Raw genomic sequence first — 12974 nt, 5'->3', positions numbered from 1 at the left:
AAGGTTGTTTTGCTTTCTTATCATTCGTGTATTCACTGGATTGGCACTTTTAATATCCTTCAATAACCTTTTCTTTGTGCTCACAATTTGGCTAACCGTTTGGCAGAAGAGGCCTAGCTTTTGGCCTGTCTCAGCTTTCAACATGCCTTCCTCATGGAGTTGAATCATTTCTAGCTTTTGATTTAAAGCGAGAGGCCTGTGACTCTTCCTTTCTCTTGAACATGTAGAGGCCATGGTGGTTTACTAACTGGCTTAATATCAATATTATTGTGTGTTAGGTAATAGGGAGGCCTGAGGAGGGTGACAGAGACTGGAGAATGATTCGTCAGTGGAGCAGCAGGACACACACACTATTTATTAAGTTTATTGTCTTATACGAGTGTGGTTCATGGCACCCTAAAACAATTACAGTAGGAACATCAAAGATCACTGATCACAGATCACTATAACAGATATAATAATAATGAAACCTTTGAAACTTTGGAAGAATTACCAAAATGTGCCAGAAACATGAAATGAGCAGATGCTGTCAGAAAGATGGTGCCAAAAGGCTTGTTTGACACAGGGTTGCCACAAACCTTCAAAGTGTAAAAAATGCAATATCTGTGAAGTGCAATAAAGCAAAGTGCAACAAAACAAGTATACCTATAAGCCGAAGGGTTTTTTTTTTTTTCCCGACAGAAAGTCTTGCTATGTTGCCCAGGTTAGAGTACAGTCATCCAATCAGCCTCAAACTCCTGGGCTCAAGTGATCCTTCCACCTCAGCCTCCTAAGTAGCTTGGATTGGAGGTATGCAACATCACGCCCAGCTAATTTTTAATTATTTTTTTTTTGTAGAGACAAGGTCTTGCTATGTTGTCCAGACTGGTCTCAAACTCCCAGGTTCAAGCAATCCTCCTGTCTCAGCCTTCCAAAGTACTGGGATTACAGATGTGACCCATGGTTCCCAGCCCTAGGTTAAAGTTCCAATATTTTCTTCTTAGCTCCAATAGATCATCTTTATGAATCCTGTACACATGCATTTCATTTTGAAGACCTCTGGTTCAAATGGTTATAAATTCGTTTAACATGTACTATTAGGCTGAAAACGCTTAAGACAGAGATCATAAGAGGCATGTAGAAGCAGAAAAGAGAAAGAAACTTAACATTTTTATGGATTAGGCATTTTGCTTGCAACCAATAAGGTAGCTGTTTCACTGATTAGAAACATGAGGTTCAAAGACATTAAGTAGCTTACAAAAAGCCACACTGTTATTAAGAACTTTAGGACCATGCTCTTTTGGAAGTTCCATCCTCATTAGTGACTCTGTTAAAGAAGGTGGAACTTTCTAAATACAAAACTGTTATGTTTAATAAGGTATCTTTGATAAGAGAGAATGTTTCTAAAAACACATCAGATAGTTACAATTGAAAGTTCCTGAACCTGAAAACTCCTGATTAAATTTCTTTAATCAGAGAGAAAAATACTATCATATTTAGGGCTTAACAAGAAAAACAACATTCACCCCTATTCATGACTAATAATCACAAAGCAAAATGCACTCCAGGTATAAACTACTTGCCAGAAACTACAATAAGGACTCATTTGCTCAACACGTTGTTATTTGAAACATGTCTAGGTGTCAGGCACTGAGGATACATTGGAGCAAAATAGATATAATCTCTAACATTTTGTTATTGTCTTATAGATGATGCAGTCATTAATTAAGTACTAAAACCAGTAAGTGTTCAATTATAAAAAGAGAAATTGTTATGAAGAAAAGGTATGTGGTATTATGAAGGTTAAAAGTAAGGAAACTGGCCTAACACAGAAGTCACAGAGAGTTTCTCCAACATCTGAGGGGTGGTGTGGAGTTATCCAGGTGAGAGTGAAGGGAAGAACAATCTGGCAGAGGGCAACATCTGTTCAGGGCCTGCTAAAGGAGGGAGGATAGTATGACTCAGGAACCAACAAGAGGCAAGTGTGACTGGAGATCAAAGTAAGAATAGCCGTATTCTGTGGTCATGTCACCCTGGAGTTGAAGACAAGGCCAAACAATGTGGGATTCAGAACATTAACATAATTTTGTTCTCTGTTACATAAACAGTGAGATGTTTTGGGGGATTTTCAGGAAAATATCACTATGGCCAAGGATTATAGAACTGGAGGAGGTAACGTAGAATAAAGGGTGGTAATTTGCTGTGGTTTGGCTCTGGCTTGTTCTCACCAAAACCTATGTTGAAATTTGATCCCCAATGTGGTAGAATTGGGAAGTGGGGCCCAGTGGGAGATGTTTTAGTCATGAAGGTGGATCCCTCATGAATAAATTAATGTCTTCCCACAAGAGTGAGTGAGTTTTTGCTCTTGTAGGAATACATTCTCTTGTAGGAATACATTTCTTCCCAGGAGAGCAGGTAATTAAGTCTCTGGTTTCCTCTTTTTTTTCCCCCGTTGATTCCATTCTTGTCCTGTGATCTCTAGGCACATTTTCACTCCCTTTCCACTTTCTACTATGAGTTGAAGCAGCATGAGGCCATCACCAGATGTAGCTGCCCAATTTGGAACTTCTCAGCCTGCAGAAACTGTGAGCAAAATAAATCCCTCTTCCTTTTTTTTTTTTTATTATTATACTTTAAGTTTTAGGGTACATGTGCACTACATGCAGGTAAGTTACATATGTATACATGTGCCATGTTGGTGTGCTGCACCCATTAACTCATCATTTAGCATTAGGTATATCTCCTAATGCTATCCCTCCCCCTTCCCCGCACCCCGCAACAGTCCCCAGAGTGTGATGTTCCCCTTCCTGTGTCCATGTGTTCTCATTGTTCAATTCCCATCTATGAGTGAGAACATGCGGTGTTTGGTTTTTTGTCCTTGCGATAGTTTACTGAGAATGATGATTTCCAATTTCATCCATGTCCCTACAAAGGACATGAACTTATCATTTTTTATGGCTGCATAGTATTCCATGGTGTATATGTGCCACATTTTCTTAATCCAGTCTATCATTGTTGGACATTTGGGTTGGTTCCAAGTCTTTGCTATTGTGAATAGTGTCACAATAAACATACGTGTGCATGTGTCTTTATAGCAGCATGATTTATAGTCCTTTGGGTATATACCCAGTAATGGGATGGCTGGGTCAAATGGTATTTCTAGTTCTAGATCCCTGAGGAATCGCCACACTGACTTCCACAATGGTTGAACTAGTTTACAGTCCCACAATAAATCCCTCTTCTCCCTCTTCTTTACAAATTACCTAGCCTCAGGGCTGCTCCCTCATGAGTGGCTCATGCCATGCTCATGAAAGTGAGTGAGTTTTTAACCTTGCAAAACTAAATTAGTTCCTGTAAGAGTAGGCTGTTACAAAGCCAGGACACCCCTGAGGGTTGTCCTTTTAACATGTGCCTGTAGGAAATATCCTATTTCACGGCAAAAGTGATGCCATCTTGAAGCAAAAATGCCATTATGACTGATGTTAGACCCCTACATGCGAAGGTGTTCTGCAGTAAGATATTAAACAATGCCTGTAGCATAGATGACTCTTATAAAAATACTTATCTAACCTCCCCAGTGGTCGTGAGTATTGGCAAGAAAATCTGGAAATATGAACAGCTGCATCTCTTTAAGAGTAAAACAGTTTTTACCCTAAAAGCTTGCCATACAAAGAAAGCTTTCTGTAGGGCAGGTGCAGGGACCCACCATCTCACAGACACCTGAGACGTGGCTATTGTTCTAAGTCCTATTAAATGTTTCTTTTTGACAAACTGCATTTGTCTTCCTTTCTTTAACCTCTCAGCTCCCTCAGCCTTTGGGGTAGGTCGGCATGTACCTGCTCACCACACAAGAGTGCTGGCTTCCCCTTTGTCCTTGTCTACCACGTTATAAGACAGCACAGAAAGCCCTCATAGAAAGTTGAGCAGGTGCTGGTGCCATGTTTCTTGTACTACTTCTCTGCCTACAAAACTGTAAGTTAAATAAATCTCTTTTCTTTATAAAGATCTAGCCTCAGGTATTTCTGTTACAGCAACACTAAATGTACTAAGACAATGCTAAAAGCAACCTATCTGAAAAAGAAATGAAGAAAACAATCCCAGTTATAATCACTACAAAAATAATAAAACACATAGGAGTAAATTTAACCAAGAAGGTGAAAGATCTCTACAATGAAAACTATACAACATTAGCGACACAAATGGGAGAGGACACAAATAAATGGAAAGATATTGCATGTTTAAGAATGGAAAATATTAATATTCTTAAAATGTCCATACTACCCAATGTGATCTACAGATGCAATTCAATCCCTATCAAATATCAATGACATTCCTCACAGAAATATAATAATAATTTTAAAATTTGTATGAAAAGACCCTGAATACCCAAAGCAATCTTGGACAAAAAGAGCAAAGATGAAGGCATCACACTACTGAACTTCAAAACATACTACAAAGCTATAGTAACTAAAACAGCATGGTGCTGGCATAAAAACAGAAACATACATGAATAGAACAGAATAGAAAACTCAGAATTAAATCCACACATTTACAGTCAACTGATTTTTGACTAAGGCACAAAGAACACATGTTGGAGAAAGGACAAACGTTTGAGGTGATTGATGTACTAATTACCCTGATTTATTCTGTATCCCATAAATATGGATAATTATTACACATCAACTGAAAATAAAAGGATTTTTAAAATGGAAAAAACAGGCTAATAATGTGGGAAGAGCTCAATATTGACATGCATAAGAATAAAACTAAAGCCCTATCTCTCACCGTATACAATAATCAACATAGAATGGATTAAGGACTTAAAAGTAAGACTGAAATCATAAAATTACTAGAAACAAAAAATGGGGTGGGGAATGCTTCATGGCATTGTTCTAGGCAAAGGCCATTTTGATAAGACCTAGAAAGCACAGGCAACAAAAGCAAAAATACACAAATGGAAATACATCAAACTTAAAAGCTTCTGCACAGCAAAGGAAACAATCAACAGAATGAAGAGATGACATATAGAACAGGTGAACATATTTGCAGACTGTGTATTTGAGTCAGGGTTAAGATCTCAAATATATATACACAAACACACACACACATATACACATATATACATATACACATATGTGTATATATACATTTATATATATATTTTTTCAACTAAAAAGGAAACACTTTGACCCAAAAATCGGCAAGTTTGGCAAGTTATGTTTTTATGCCAGTACCATGCTGTTTTAGTTACTATGCTTTGTCATATATTTTGAAGTCAGGTATTCTGATGCCTTCATCTTTCAGCGAAATTGATTCATTTTTGCTCTTTTTGCTCAAGATTGCTTCGCTATTACAGATTTTTTGTGATTTTATACAAATTTTAGGACTATATGCCCGTGTTTATAGATCAGAAGAGATAAAATTGTTAAGATAGCTATTTTTCAACTTAATCCACAGATTCAATGTAATCCCTATAGAAATCCCAGCTGGCTTTTTAAAGAAATTGATAAGCTGATTGTAAATTTTATGTGGAAATACAGGGGACTCAAAAAGGCCAGAACATTATTGAAAAAGAACCAAGTTGGAACACTCATATGTCCTGATTTCAAAACTTACTACAAAACTACAGTAATCAAGACACTGTGGTACTTGCATAAGGATAGATACAGCAATAAAAGGAATAGGATCTATAGCCTAGAAATAAAATCATCGTATTCAGTTGATTTTCAACAAAAGTGCCAAGATAATTTAATGGATAAAAAATAGTCGTTTAATAAATGGTGCTGAGACAATGGACTAGCCATAGGCAAAATAATAAAACTGAACTCCTAGCTTACACCACACACATAAAAATACCTCATATGGATCATAGAGCTAAATAAACTAAAATTATAAAACCTTTAGAAGAAAATATTATATAAGAGCAAATATTTGTGACTTGCACAAGACAGGGGTTTCTTATGCATGACACCAAAACACAAGTGACAAAATAAAAAATTACAAAATTGGACTTCAACAAAATGTAAAACTTCTGTGTTGTAATGATTCAATCAAGAAAATGTACAGAATGAGAAGTAATCTTTGCAGATTATCAATTTTATAATGGAATTTTATCCACAATATTCAAAAACTTGTAACTAATTAATAAAATGATAAATAGCCTAATGTTTAAAAGGACAAAGGATCTGAACATAAGTTTCCAAAGAAGATATACAAATCACCAAGAAGTATATGAAAAGATACACAGCATCATTAGCCATCAGAGAACTGCAAGTCCATACCATGAGATCCTAACATCATACCCATTAGGATAACTAAAATAAAAAGACCTATAATAGTAAATGTTGCCAGGAATGTGTAGAAATAGCAACTCTCTCATACATTTCCAGTGGAAATGTAAAATGGTACAGCTACTTTGGAGAATAGCTTGGTAGTTCCTCAAAATGTCAAACATATAATTAGCTTTTGATCTAAAAATTCTATCACTATATATCCAAGAGAAATAAACATATATTCCAAATAAAAACTTGTATATGAATACTTATGCAAGTCTTATTAATACTATTCCAAAAGAAGAAACAGCTCAAATGGCTATCAACTGAAAGATAAAAAGTGTGGCATATCCCTTCAATGGAATATTTTTGGCAATAAATAGAGGTGAAGTAATGATATATGCTACAACATGGCTGAACTTTGAAAATGTGCTAAATAAAAGCACAATACTGAGTAAAAAGAACAAAGCTGGAGGAATCAAATTACGTTATTTCAAATTACACTACAAAGCTATAGCTACCAAAACAGTATGGTGCTGGCATAAAAACAGATATGTAGATAAATGGAACACAGAGAACTTAGAATAAATCCAGGCACTTACAACTAATTCATTTCAACAAAAATGCCTAGTACATACACGGGAGAAAGGACAGACTCTTTGATAAATGGTGCTGGAAAAACTAGAAAGCCACATGCAGAAGAATGAAACTAGATCTTTATCATTCAATCTATATACAAATCAGCTAAAAATGGATTAGACACTTAAATATAATATCTGAAACTATTAAATTACTAGAAGAAAATATTGGAGAAATGCTACAGAACACTCATCTGGGAAAATAATTTTTTAGTAAGACCTCGAAAGCACAGGCAACCAAAGCAAAAATAGGCAAATGGGGTTACATCAAACTAAAAAGCTTCTGCACTGCAAAGGAAATAAAAATTAACAAAGTGAAGAGAAAATCTATGGCATGGGAGACAATATTTGCAAACTATGCATCTGACCAGGAATTAATATCCAGAATATAGAAGGAACTGAAACAACTCAATAGCAAAAAAATAACAATCCTATTTAAAAATGGGTAAATGAATTAAACAGTCATTTATCAAAAGAAGACATACAAATGGCCAACATGTATATGAAAAAATGCTCAACCTCATTAATAATCAGGAAAATGAAAGTCAAAATCACAATGAACTATCACCTCAATCCAGTTAGAATAGCTCTTGTCAAAAAGACAAAAAACAAATGTTGGCAAAGATATGAAGATAGAGGAATCCTTGCACATTGTTGATAGGAATGTAAAGCTGTAAAGCCATTGTGGAAATCAGTATGGAGGGTCCTCAAAAAACTAAAAATAGTGCTACCATGTCATCCAGTAATCCCACTGCTGGCTATGTATCCTAAAGCAAAGAAATCAGTAAGTTTATTGCAGTACTATTCACAACAGACAAAATATGGGATCAACTTAATTGTCCATCAATAAATTAATGGATAAAGAAAATGCACAGTGGATTATTATTCATCCGTAAAATGATGAAATCCTCCCACTTGTGGCAACATGGATGGAATCAGAGATCATTATGTTAAGTGAAATAAGTCAGGAACAGAAAGACAAATAGCATATGTCCTCACTTGTAGGTGGGAGCTAAAAAGGTTGATCTCATTGAGGTAGAAAAGAGAATGTTAGTTACCAGAGGCTGGGAAGGGAAGGGGAAGGGTGGGAATGAATAGGAGTTGGTTAATAGGTACAAAATACAGTTTGATTGAAGGAATAGATTCTGGTATTTGATAGTACAATAGGGAAACTATCCTTAACAATAACTTACATATTCCACTATAGGGAAACTATTGTTAACAATAACATATATTTCAAAATAGCTAGAAGAACTGTAATGCTCCCAATTTAAAGAAAAGATAAATGAGTGATATATATTCCAATTACTGATTCAATCATTACACATTGTATACATGTATCAAAATATCACATGTACCCCAAAATATTTACTACTATGATATATCAATTAAAAATTTAAAAGTTGCCAGGGAGCAGTGGCTCACGCCTATAATCCTAGCACTTTGGGAAGCCGAGGAAGGTGGATCACCTGAGGTCAGGAGTTTGAGATCAGCCTGACCAACATGGTGAAACTCTGTCTCTGCTAAAAATACAAAAATTAGCTGGGTGTAGTGATGCATGCCTGTAGTCCCAGCCACTTGAGAGGCTGAGGTAGGAGAATCGCTTGAACCAGGAGGCAGAGGTTGCAGTGAGCCGGAATTGCACCATTGCACTCTAGCCTGGGTGACAGAACGGGACTCTGTCTCAAACAAACAAACAAAAAAATTAAAAAGTCACAAAGACCACATATTGCATGATTACATTTGCATTAAATGTCTGGAATGGGAAGAAATACAGAGAAAGAAAGTAGAATAGTGGTTGCGTAGTGTTGGGAGAGAGAACAGTGATGATGAATGTTAACAGGTAAAGGGTCTCTTTTGTCAGGAGACAAAACTGTTCTAAAATTACATTGTGGAGATAGCTGTATACCTTTTGAGAATACTAAAAGACATTAAATTATGCACTTTAAATGAATTAAATGGTATGTGAATTGTATCAATGAAACTATTTTTAAAATCTCAAGCATTTCAAAATGAATTGGAATGGGAAGTAGGAAATAGGAGGATCAATGATGATAACTAAATATCTCCTTTGTTACAGTGGGTAAATTTTTGTACCAATCACTAAAATTAGTCCTTGGTTTGAAGGGGGATGGCATGAATTAAGTTTTGAACATTTTAAATTTAAAATGTTTATGAAATATTCAACTGGGCAGATTAATATACATGTTTAGAACACAGGAGATATGGAAATTCGGTTGACCTTATTGTATGATTGAAGTTGTAGCCAAAGGTTTCCAAATTGGAGAAAGTCCATACTGAAAAAGGACCCAGGACTGAGCTTTAAAAAATTCCAAACTCAAAGGCTAGAGAGAGGAACATAACTGGTAATGGGAAATGATCTGTTCTGCGTATCTTCACTAAACAGGAAAGAAAAGAACAACTAATAACATTGACAGAAGTGGACAGATAATCTTAAAAAAAATCCTAAAAATGAAAGAATTCCAAAAAAATAGAATGTTTTTCTTTACAAATATTCAATTGTATCTGGCTAATATTTTTATTTGCCTAGCAATTTTAAGCAAATTATACTATTAAATATTTTATATGCGATTTTCTTTCCATCCTTTGTTTACTACCCAATCTCATAAATTAAGGCTTAATTTTGAGAAGTATGTAATTTATATAAAATTTAATCTTAAATGATAATAAATATTATGGATATGTATAACTCATCTAAGAAACTTGAGAAACAGACTTTTCAGTTGTGATTGTTTCACACTTATACTTTTAATAGCTCATGCTTATTACATGACTTATCTGCCATCTAAAAGTAAATGCTGCTACTTATAAACTAGAGACAAGTTAATCAATGGCAATGTTGCCATTCCCCAATCACCCACTGGCCATTACATGTCATCAAGTCACATTTGCTTTTTGCTGGTGTATAGAATGTCAAAGGAAAGGAAAAGGACATTTTAAAGGTTAGTGTTATATGATGCCAAAGGACATATTGGAAGTCTTTCTTCTGTTTGAAAAATATAACCAGAGGTTATGGCAATGTTATTGTTTCTGTTGCCATTTATTCTACTTTGTTATTTGATCTGATTAGGGGGAGAAAAAGGAAGTAGGTCATGTCTGTTGCCATTTTGTTCTACAGACAAGCCGTAGTGGGAAATAATTAGATGTAGCATATCAGCACAGTCACCTAAAACAAAAAAATAATTCTGCAATTTCTACATTATCTTTGTGATTTGAAAAATCCTGATCCTCACACCCTGAAGGTAGCTGTTAGGCAGTTTTCTGCCTTAAATGGCAGAACACATCAACCCAAACTGACTTAAACTATAAGAAATATTGGAGTTTTATTTCATGTAAAAATAAGTCAAGGGGTGGGATGAGCCCCAGGCCTCAATGCTCTCGTTTCTCTTTCTCTGATATTCCCTAGTGTCTGTGCTCTGCTCAGGGATAGTTTAAGAACTTCTTGTAAGAAGATGATGGAATGTAGTAGTTACATTTGTTTCACAACCAAATGCAGCAAATCCGAAACAGAAAAATAGCATTTATTCTTGTGCTTCTGTCTTAGAATGAAATAAACTTTTCCTCACTGTTTGGGATAGATGTCCACTGGTAAGGAGAATGAGATTACCATAATTCATTTAAAGTCTTAAGCAATTTTCAAAATTTAAGATCTAATCTTGAAACTACAGATGAGGTTAACTTTGTCATATAAGAAGTAGAATTTTTTTTTTTTTTTTTAGAAAATCAAGGCTCTGTTAGAAAGAAACATGGGTTGGGTAGATAGCTAACAGTATTTGCTACATTGAACATATTTTCACTACCATGAAAAAAATACCAAAATTTTTTAGATAATAGTTTACTGATTTTATACATTAATTAGATTATAAATATATAAACATGTAGGCAAACATGTTTACTTGGTCACCTTTGTTTAAAATAATGACAAGATCTGGATTTCCAACTAAATTTTATATCACTTCCTGGAGAAATCACACAATCACCTTGCTTAGAAGCCAGAGTTTTCCAAGAGAAATAGGATGGTGGGTCTCAGGCCATAGCTCTTTGAGTGACTTCCATGTCTGAACTAGCAACTGTATGACAAAATCAGACTGATAGTTTCCAAAGTGCTTTGTTCAGACCAGCAATATCAGCATCACCTAAGAACTTTTTGAACACACAGACTCTTGGACCCCGCCCAGACCTACTAAATCAGAAACTCTGGCTGTGAGGACTTGTAAGTCCTCCAGGTGATTCTGACCATGTTAACATTTTAAAACTCTTTTTAATTTTTGTGGGTACAGAGTAGGTGGATATATTCATGGGGTATGTGATATATTGGGGTATAGCCATGCAACACACAATATTATCATAGAAAATTGGGCATCCATCCCCTCAAGCACATATCCTTTGTGTTACAAACAATCCAATTATCCTTTCAGTTATCTTAAAATATACAAATAAATTATTATTGACTATAGTCCCCTTGTTCTGCTATCAAATACTAGGGTTTATTCTTTCTGTCTGACTATTTTTTGTACCAATTAACCATCCCCACCTTCCCTGCCTCTGCCACTACCCTTCCCAGCCCCTGGTAGTCATTCTTCTATTCTCTATCTCCATGAATTCATTTGTCTTGATTTTTAGACCCCACAAATAAGCCAGAACATGTAATGTTTGTCTTTCTGAACCTGGCTGATTTCACTTAACATAATGACCCCCAGTTCTATCCATGTTGCTGCAAATAAAAGAATCTCTTTTTTATGGCTGAAGAGTACTCCATTGTGCATTAGTGCCACATTTTCTTTATCCATTCATCTGTTGATGGACACTTAGGTTTCAGACCACATTAACCTTTGAAAACCACTGGAAGCAGCTCTGTTGTCAATTTTTCATTTTACCAATTGTGCCAGTTTATTTAAAGCCTCTCACCCCACCCCACTACAGCTCCATAGTTCTAGTGTTTTCATTTCAGTATTTTTGCTTTCTTTTTTTTTTTTTGAGACGGCAGAGTCTCGCTCTGTCGCCCAGGCTGGAGTGCAGTGACGCCATCTCGTCTCACTGCAAGCTCCGCCTGCCGGGTTCACGCCATTCTCCTGCCTCAGCCTCCTGAGTAGCTGAGACTACAGACGCCCGCCACCACGCCCGGCTAATTTTTTTGGATTTGTAGTAGAGATGGGGTTTCACCTTGTTAGCCAGGATGGTCTCGATTTCCTGACCTCGTGATCCGCCCGCCTCGGCCTCCCAAAGTGCTGGGATTACAGGCTTGAGCCACCGCGCCCAGCCTGCTTTTTTTCTTTTTTTTTTTTCTTTTACTATCATTATTATTATTATTATTATTATACTTTAGGTTTTATGGTACATGTGTGCAATGTGCAGGAAAGTTACATATGTATACATGTGCCATGCTGGTGCGCTGCACCCACTAACTCGTCATCTAGCATTAGGTATATCTCCCAATGCTATCCCTCCCCCCTCCCCCGACCCCACAACAGTCCCTGAAGTGTGATGTTCCCCTTCCTGTGTCCATGTGTTCTCATTGTTCAATTCCCACCTATAAGTGAGAATATGCGGTGTTTGGTTTTTCGTTCTTGCGATAGTTTACTGAGAATGATGATTTCCAATTTCATCCATGTCCCTACAAAGGACATGAACTCATCATTTTTTATGGCTGCATAGTATTCCATGGTGTATATGTGCCACATTTTCTTAATCCAGTCTATCATTGTTGGACATTTGGGTTGGTTCCAAGTCTTTGCTATTGTGAATAATGCTGCAATAAACATACGTGTGCATGTGTCTTTATAGCAACATGATTTATAGTCCTTTGGGTATATACCCAGTAATGGGATGGCTGGGTCGAATGGAATTTCTAGTTCTAGATCCCTGAGGAATCGCCACACTGACTTCCACAAGGGTTGAACTAGTTTACAGTCCCACCAACAGTGTAAAAGTGTTCCTATTTCTCCACATCCTCTCCAGCACCTGTTGTTTCCTGACTTTTTAATGATTGCCATTCTAACTGGTGTGAGATGGTATCTCATTGTGGTTTTGATTTGCATTTCTCTGATGGCCAGTGACGGTGAGC

The 12974-nt window shown here is 36.2% G+C and overlaps 1 long non-coding RNA gene across 1 annotated transcript in view; it reads left to right on the top strand.

Moving 5' to 3' along the window:
- Nucleotides 1-327: 327 nt before the first annotated feature.
- Nucleotides 328-12974, top strand: part of LOC134761789 (uncharacterized) — a 31738-nt gene continuing 19091 nt past the window's right edge. Inside the window, exon 1 of the long non-coding RNA XR_010140924.1 lies at nt 328-2564. This is a non-coding gene — a long non-coding RNA (uncharacterized LOC134761789). The remainder of the gene's footprint in view (nt 2565-12974) is intronic.

The sequence above is a fragment of the Pongo abelii genome, chromosome 1, assembly GCF_028885655.2.
Source record: "Pongo abelii isolate AG06213 chromosome 1, NHGRI_mPonAbe1-v2.0_pri, whole genome shotgun sequence".
NCBI classification, from domain to species: Eukaryota; Metazoa; Chordata; class Mammalia; order Primates; family Hominidae; genus Pongo; species Pongo abelii.
This window is presented reverse-complemented; position numbering and strand designations above follow the sequence as displayed.